Below are 9,563 nucleotides of genomic sequence, written 5' to 3' on the forward strand. Positions count from 1 at the left end.
GAGAGAGAGAGTGTGCCACCATAGCAGCGTGCTGTTCCTCAGGCAAAGTGCATGTCAAGACAGGGTTCTCTGCCAAACGCTCACAGGATGACATCTTGTCCATACTCCATCCAGATACAGTGGGCCCTCTGTATCCTCCTGCTTCACACTGAGGATTCAACCAACTGCATATCAAAAATATCTGGGAAAAAGAAACAATGAAAACTAGCAATATAATAATAAAAGTAATGCAAATAAAAAATACAGTATAACAACGACTTATATAGCATTTACATTGTACCAAGCATTATAAGGCGTCTAGAGACAATTCCTTATAATGTGGGAGGATGTGTATAGGTTATTTGCAAATACTACAACATTTTATGTAATGGATGAGCCTCTGCAGATTTTGGTATCTAAGGGGGTGTCCTGAGGCCAGCTCTCTGCAGACATTGAGGGATGACTGTAATTTACAATGAGAAATACATAGAATGGACTTGGGCCAGATAGAGCCTCCCAGCTTACAGAGCTCTGTCAATATTTCAGTAATTTGTTTGGGGGTATGCTTCTTCTCACTGGTTTCTGTAGTGGGTGGAGTGGTGGCCTCCTAAAAAGTATACCCACCCAAAATGAGTGGATGAGATCTTCTTTGAAAAAAATGTATCTGAAGTTGTAATGAAGTTAAGGATCTTGACACGAGGTCATCTTGGATTTCGAACAGGCCCTGAATGCATTGACCAGTGTCCTAGTGAGAGGAGAAAAGGGGAGAGAAACAGACAGGGAGAAAGTCAGAGACTGGGGTGATGCTTCTTTAAGCTGAGGAGCGCCAAGGGCTGCCGGAAGCCCCCAGGAGCTGAAGAGAGCCTGGAACAGCGTCTCCCTCAGAGCCTCGAAGCAACCAGCCCTGACCACACCTTGATTTCAGACTTCTAGCCTCAAGAACTGTGAGAGGGTACATCTCTGCTGTACCCAATGTGTGGTCATTGCTATGGCAGCCACAGGTAGTGAAGGCACCTCCCAAGGCAAGCTCTCAATGCCCCCGACCCCCAGCACCTGCTTTGATCTTAGTCTCATTTGTGCTGCGTATTAGTCATACATGCCCGCCAGCAAAATTTAAGTTTGAAATAAACTCAATGCTTGCCTGATGCTGACCTTTGAGAGGCATTGCCCTCAATGCCAAAAGATTAAGAGGACCAGGAAGGACCTAGAAGTGCCAGTGGGCAGTGCACTGTCACAAAAAGTAAGAAATAGGCCAGACGTGGGGACTTAGGCCTATAATCCCAGCACTTTGGGAGGCCCAAGGAGTTCAAGACTGGCCTGGGAAAGATGACAAGACCCTGTCTCTGCAAAAAATTAAAAAATTAGCTGGGTGTGGTGGCACATGCTTCTAGTCCCGGCTACTCAGGAGGTGAGGTAGGAGGATGGCTTGAGCCCAGGAAGTCGAGGTGGATGTCAGCTATGATCACGCCACTTCAGTCCTGTCTGGGCCACAAAGAACATCCCCGCCTTTAAAGAAGAAAAAAAAAATGTTTTTAAAGTAAGAAGTAGAAGGTGGTTGAACAAGACCCCTGAAAACATAGGCCCAGAAGTTGGAGAAAATTTTGCATGCATAGGCTCATTCGTTGTCACCAACTGTGTATTAACCAGAAGCTTTTCTGGCGTGGTGGGTTCTTGTAGTGTTGGGCAGGGTGGGTAGGTGTTCAACGCTAATCATGCTAAGCTTTGCTCTGTCAACAGATAAACTCTGAAGTCTCAGTGGCGCAACACAAGGTTTTTATCTAGCTCTCATCACAGTTGGCTCAGGACTGAGCAGAGTGACTCTAGGAAGAAATGACTCAGACTTCCAGGCAGTTCCCATCTTGCCCCTCAGTTATCTTTTATTTATTTATTTAGAGACAGAGTCTGTCTTTGTCGCCCAGGCTGGAGTGCAGTGGCAGTATCTCATCTCACGGCAACCTCTGTCTCCTGGGTTCAAGTGATTCTCAACCCGCCACGTAGTTGGGACTGCAGGTGCACCCCACCATGCCCTGCTAAGTTTTGTATTTTTATTAGAGATGGGATTTCACCATGTTGGCCAGGCCGGTCTCAAACTCTTGACCTCAAGTGATCCATTTGCCTCAACCTCCCAAAGTGCCAGAATTACAAGTGTGAGCCACTGCGCCTGGCCTCCCTCAGTTATCTTAGAATTCATTGCTCTCCACTCGGGCAGAGGGGAATGGAAGTATGAAGAACTGCCATTCTCTTGGAAGTGCCCTTTTTCCCTACATTGGTAAGAGTCAGTGGCATGATCCCTCAATCCATGAGGCTGAGAAAGGGGAGACGTGTGAGTGTGCAGGAGGGCAGGGAGAATCTGCCTCAGTGAGTGTGGAAGGGACCAGGAGGGGCTGTGCCATCGGATGTAGGTACTGACTGCCAGCTTCTTTTGAGACTGGACATTGTCTTGGGTCCATGCATGCAGCTATTCTGAGGTCCAAGCATCTTAAGATTCTGGAAAAAAAAAGGAAAGTCATGGCTACTGAGAGATGTCCTTGACATCTGACAAAACGAGTCTCATGAACAGGTGAGGCCACGCTAGCAACCAACTGGTATTGCTGTTTCCCTTCCAACCCCATGTGCTGGCAGAGGTCATTGCAATATCCACTTGATGGAGGCAGAGATGCTCATTTTCCAGGTGCTCTCCTGATGAGGGCATGCGTCTCCCTTCTGTAGCGTTCACTCTCTACCCTGGGCTCAGCAAGGGTAAGTGCAAGGGCAGCCCGTGACGCAGTGCCTCTGTCTTCTACGATGCGGAAACCATGGCTTCGTTCCTTGCTACTCCAGCTGTGGTCCTCAGACCAGCAGCATCACCATCACCAGACAGCTTGTTAATAGTACAGAAATTTGGGCCCCACCTGAGCCTAATAAACAAGACTTGGTGTTTTTCTATGCGTATTACAGTTTGAGAAGCAGAGATCTATAGAATGTGTTAATTCCAGAACGGTAGATTAATGTCTAACTTGAATGGTGTTGAGCATAATTCCAAAGGGGAACCAGACAGACAAGAGTTAATCTGAATTTAAGAAGAACCAGACACAAAGATGGACATGCACAGCAGGGAAGAACGACTTGGAAACTCAAGAACCCTTTTCACAGTCTATTGAGTCCTTGGCTGAATTATAATGATGAACGAGTTCCTCACAGGAGTCTGAGAGTGCAAATGTGCACACAGGTAGACATTCACATGCTTTCATTTGGCAAAGCACCTGAAATCGGGATCAGCCTTCTGACTTTACCGTAAGACAAACTGCAAAGTCACAGCCTGCAACATGGAGTGCTGTCTGGAATCAGCGCATATTTCTGGGAATGTGAAAACCTAAGATCTGAAAGATGAAAGAAGAAATGTTAGAGATCATTGGTCAATGGCACCAGGCTGTGGTTTTTTTGTTTTTTTGTTTTTTTTTTCCTCCCAGGTCTGTTCAACCCTTCAGTCTCACCAGAGGAACCGTCTAATGTGATTTAGTACTCAAGAGCCCAACTGTAGCAATTAAAGTGGATAACAGAAACTCAAACAAGCTCTCATTAATAACTTAATTAAGTCTGCCTGGGATGTCATTTTCCTTGGCTGTTCAAATTTAGTCGTATAAGAATGGCACTCTCTGCTGGGTACAAAAAAGTAAACACTGATATCACTTATCATTCTCATCAGGTTGACTAGAAAGGAATCCGTTCCTAAGGATGTTTCAAGATGGCAAGTAAGATACTATGTTTGGGTGGGTTTTTTCTTTTCCTATTTATTTAGTTATTGAGTCTCACCCTGTTGCCCAGACTGGAGTGCAGTGGCACGATCTTGGCTCACTGCAACCTCCACCTCCTGGGTTCAAGTGATTCTCCTGCCTCAGCCTCTTGAGTAGCTGGGATTACAGACATGCGCCACCATGCCCAGCTAATTTTTGTATTTTTAGTAGAGACAGAGTTTTGCCATGTTTGCCAGGCTGGTCTCGAACTCCTGACCTCAGGTGATCCACCTGCCTTGGCCTCCCAAAGTTCTGGGATTACAGGCGTGAGCCAACATACCCGGCCTCTTTTTCAATTTTCAAACTTGAGATATAATACACATAATGGGAGATTCATGTTTTTACAAGTCAGTGTTGTGATTTTGAGTGCATTCACAATGTTGGCAGTCATCATCACTGTCTAGTTCTAGAAAGTTTTCATCACCCAAAAAAGAAACCCTGTAGCCACTGCCATCAATCTCTCCCATCCACAACCCCTCCAAGCCCCTGCCCTCCACTCCTCTACTTTCTGTCTCTCTGATTTGCCAATTGCAGACATTTCCTATAAATAGCATCATACAATATATGTTCTTTCGTGTCTGGCTTTTTTCATTTAGCATAATCTTTGCCAGGTTGATCTGTGCTGCGGTGTGAGTACTTCGTTCCTTTTTATGGCTGAATAATATTCTGCTCTACCGATATACTGCATTTTGTGTATCCCCTCATTAGTTGATGGACATTTGTGTGTTTCCACGTTGGGGCTATTATGAATAATGTTCCATGGACATGCGTGTATGAGTTTTTCTGTAAACACATACTTTCAACTCTTCTGTGTGGAGACCTAGTTGAGGAGTTGATGGGTCTGTTGGGAATTCTGTCTAAGTTTTTGAGGAATAGCCAGATTGTTTCCACAGATGCTGCCCTATTTAACATCTCAACAGTAATGTATGGGGGTTACCAATGGCTGTTTTCCTGGTTTTTGTTTTTCTATTTTAAAATTGTGGCCATGCCCAGGGGTGTAAAATGGTGTCTCATTGTGCTTCTATTTATAATCCAGAAATGACTAATGATGTTGAGCATTTTCTCGCGTGTTTATTGGCTATTTGTATATCTTCTCTGGAGAATCTAGTCTATTCAAATCTTTGCCCATTTTAAATTAAGTTGTCTTTGTTGCTGACGGTAGTATTTTTTGTGTCATAATTAGTTAAATTAGCCAAAAATAAATGATTTTTACTCGTATCACTATGTTTAGCAAAGACATTTTCACCTGGCAAAATATATAAGAGACAACCTAATGGCTGTCTTATATGCTGGGTTTCTATTGCCACATCTATAAACGTTCTTTTTTTTTCTTTTTTTGAGACGGAGTTTCGCTCTTGTTACCCAGGCTGGAGTGCAATGGCGCGATCTCAGCTCACCGCAACCTCCGCCTCCTGGGTTCAGGCAATTCTCCTGTGTCAGCCTCCTGAGTAGCTGGGATTACAGGCACGCACCACCGTGCCCAGCTAATTTTTTTGTATTTTTAATAAATGTTCTCTTGAGATGAACAGTAATCTTACTGAGTTGAACAGGGAGAAATTCACGATGAGAATTAACTTGACCTGCTCACAAAATGATGTTATAGGCCAGGTGCAGTGGCTCATGCCTGTAATCTCAACACGTTGGGAGGCTGAGGCAGGCAGATCACCTGAGGTCAGGAGTTGGAGACCAGCCTGACCAACATAAAGAAACCCCATCTCTACTAAAAAATACAAAAGTAGCTGGGTATGGTGGCGCATACCTGTAATCCCAGCTACTCAGGAGGCTGAGGCAGGCGAATTGCTTGAACCTGAGAGGCAGATGTTGCAGTGAGCAGAGATTGCACCATCATACTCCAGCCTGGGCAAAAAGAGTGAAACTTTGTCCAATCCCCCCCCAAGAAAGATGTTATATTCACTAACATTACTAACAAAAGAAGTGATCTCCATGTCTTAGTTTTAGCATTTCCATATAAAATAGTAGAATCTTATTTGCACTTATCTTTTGGGCAAATTTTCCTATCTTGTTTCCAATCTTGTTGAAGAATTATCATCCCACCAAGGTTTAGGGGGCTGTCACAAATGTCACATACACAGTTCCTTCAGGAGCATCTGTGTCTCGTGATAGGTTATTCTTAGTACTTGCAGCTCTGTGAGGCAGATCCTATGCACCGTTTAAATACAGGGAAACAGGCGGAGAGACTGTGTGATGATTTGCTCAAGGTCACACAGCCAATAAGTGACAGGAATGGAATGAAAATATTGTCGGTTTACTTGGCATCTTCTACAGAGGTGGACTCAGAAGGTAGGAAAATGACCCTGGGTCACACAAAAGTTATCAACTTGAGCTACAGTTTGAATGTACACAGGCCTGATTCCAAAGCTGCCACCTGCTCTGAGGTTACACCGTCTCTCCTGGCATTTTTGTTCATTCATACCAGATTTCTCGTTTGAAGTAAAAATCCATCTGAGCATGGTGACATGCATATCTCTGAGTTGTCTCCTTGCTGTGGGATTTGACTTACCTCACTCCTGGGATAGCAGGCTTATTTTTCTGCATTCAAATATTTATGCCAATATGTTATGTGTCAAGATAGCTTTTTTTCCTTCTTTCTTTCTTTTTTTTTTTTTTCCAGATGGAGTCTCGTTCTGTCGCCCAGGCTGGAGTGCAATGCGTGATCTCAGCTCACTGCAACCCCTGCCTCCCAGGTTCAAGTGATTCTCCTGCCTTAGCCTCCAGGAGAGCTGGGAATATGGGCATGCACCACCATGCCTAGCTAATTTTTGTATTTTTATTAGAGACAGGATTTTGCCATGTTGGCCAGGCTGGTCTCAAACTCTTGACCTCAGGTGATCCACCCGCCTCGGCCTCCCAAAGTGCTGGGATTATAGTCGTAAGCCACCACACCCGGCCAATATAGCATTTTAGCATGGATTTTTTACTCTGAAACTATAAAACATTATGTAATATCAACAAGATGAAAGCTCCCTGTGAACGTAGGAGGCTGAAGGGAAAGCCGGTGCAGGACCAGGCATAACAAGTGAACAGGCAGATGTCCCCAGTGCATTCTGTGACGACTTCCCCATAGTTTGTGGTTTCCCGGTGTCTCAAAACTAATTAATCTTTGAGATTCAGATTCATGAGGTCTCGATTCACAGAAACTGTGAGTTATGTTTGAATGACATCCCCTGCAAAAGATTGAAGTCTTAACCCCTCGTACAGTGAATGAGAACTTATTTGGAAATAGGGTCTTTGGGGATGATCAGATTTTGATGGGGTCACTAGGTGAGCCCTGTTCCAACATGATCATGTCCTCACAAAAAGGTGAAATTTGGACACTGAGACATGCACACAGGGAGAATGTCACATGGGGGTTTGGGTGATGCTTCCACAAACAGGAAAACCAAATATTGCCAGCAAACCAGCAGAGCCTGGGGGAGAGGCCTGGAACACACTCCAGTGGCCTCAGAAGGAACCGACCTTGCCGACACCTCTGTCTCAGACTTTCAGCCTTCACAACCAGAAGACAACACAGTTCTGTTGCCAAAGCCCCTTTGTGGCACGTTGCTATGGCAACCCTGGGAAACGAACACACAAACTCACAAACCAAAACGTCAGCGGGGTTAATTTGCAGTTAGAGTTGTACCTGCCAAGGGGGCTTTTATTTGTGTCTGCTATCTAGGTCTTCCACCCCGTGTAGGAAAACCATGGCTGTTCAAAGAGTGAGGTCCCTGCCACCCGCGTCTCTTGGGGTCTCCTATTTTCCATGCTTTCTTGGCTGGCCTGGACCCTGTGGGTGGACACCATCCTTACGTGAAGCCATTGGCTGCTTTGTCCAGATCTAACTCTGGCCAGGACAGTAGTCTGTCCTTTAAGTTTCGTTTTTATATACTGATATTCATCCACAACAAATCGACATTACAGTTTCACTCTTACAGGTGAGCCATATTTTCACTGGGGACAGTGTCTTCTGTTGCTTCCAGTTTTCTGATTATTTCTTCTGAAAACCAAGGATTTTTCATTATCCAATAAATTAGTATCCCTAACTATAGGCCCTGTGCTAGGCTCTGGGGATTCAGAAATCACGCGTTGGATAAAACTCTCTGCCTCCATGGTGTTTCATTCTAGTAGGGTGTGGTCAGCAGAATAATGCTCCCCCAAATGCTCACGTCTTCATTGCTGAAACCTGTAAATATGTTACCCTACATGGCAAAAAGAACACCGTGGATGTGAGTAAGCTGAGGACCTTGAGGTGGGGAGTTTGTCCTGGATTATTTGGGTGGGCCCAATGTCTTCGTAAGGGTTCTTATAAGAGAAAGGCCAGAGTCACAGAGAGGTTTGAAGGTGCTATGCGGCTGGCTTTGAAGATATTAGGTTGGTGCAAAACTAACTGTGTTTGTTACCAGTAGTAACTGCAATTACTTTTGCACCAACCTAATAAAAGGGGAGCCGTGAGTCGAGGAATGTGGGCAGCCTCTAGAAGCCGGAGAAGGTGAGGAACAGGCTCTCCCCTGGAGCTGCAGAAGATCAACCCCTGCTGACACCTGGATTTGAGGCCTTCGGATCCCTAGAACTGTAAGAGAATACATTTGTGTTATTTGGGGCCATTTTTTACAGTAGCAATGGGAAGTGAACACATAGGAGAGGGAGACAATGTACAAATAATTGAGGAAAGTGCATATTACGCCACTGGAATTATGTTCCATAGAGAACAATGATGCAAAGAAGGGCGGAAGAGTGAGGCATGGGAATTACAATTTAAAATGAGGCTGGGAAGGCCTGGCCCAGAGGGGATGCTGGAGCAAAGACACGTAGGAAAGGAAGCTTGGAGCCAGGCAGTCCCCTGGGGGACAAGTGTCCTAGGAAGAGGGGCTGCCAGTGCAAAGACCTCCTGAATGGTTCCTCGACCTCCCTGCTATTGACATTCTGGGCCAGATCATTATCTGGGGGGGCTGTCCTGGTTGTTGTAGGATGTCGAGGTGGCTTCTACCCACCTGATGCCTGTAGGCCCCTCCATTAGTTGTGACACCCCATCACATCTCAGGACATTGCCGTTGCACCTGGACGACAAAATCACCCATGATTGACAGCGGCTGCCTTAAAGGGACCAGAGAAACATGGCTTAGGCACAACATCTTCTGGGGTTCTGGCACGATACAAAGCCAAGCTCTGGCAAGTCCCGAGGAACGAATGAATGCTCTGATGCTTGCACTCAGGGGATAGAAGCATCAGCCTCACTGGGAACTTACAGAAAAGCAGAATCCCATGACATACCCCAGCCCCACGACATACCCCAGCCCCACCAAACCAGGATGTATGCTGCAGTAGAATCCCCAGGTAGGCAGATTTCAAAGGCGCTGGTCAGAGATCTCCATGCCGTCCTTCTCAGCTGCAGTGGTGGTGGATGCTCCACCAAGTAGGAGTCAGGTATCCTGGGGTACCCACCTGAGTTTCCAGCTCAGGGCTGTGCAGAGCTGCCTCAGGGCAGGTGCACACGCTTTGAGGTCAGACTGTCTGGGTTCAAATCTTCACTCTTTGTAGTAGCTCCGAGACCATGTCAAGGCACCCAGCACCTCTCAGCCTGTTTCTGTATCTCTGTAATGAGGCTAACGATAAAACGAGTCTCTACTCCATGATGTTTATTGTCGGGGGTAAGCAGGACAGCCCATCTAACGTGTCTGGCTCACTGCTTGGCACTCCAAAGGTGCCAACCTTTGTTTTTAAGATTTTCTATCTGTCTGTCTATCCAAAGGAGGCAACTGGTACAGGCAGGAAGTACATGCCTACCTCGTAGTGCTTCAGAGAGGATTAAAT

Source organism: Callithrix jacchus, chromosome 6 (assembly GCF_049354715.1).
Source record: "Callithrix jacchus isolate 240 chromosome 6, calJac240_pri, whole genome shotgun sequence".
NCBI lineage: Eukaryota > Metazoa > Chordata > Mammalia > Primates > Cebidae > Callithrix > Callithrix jacchus.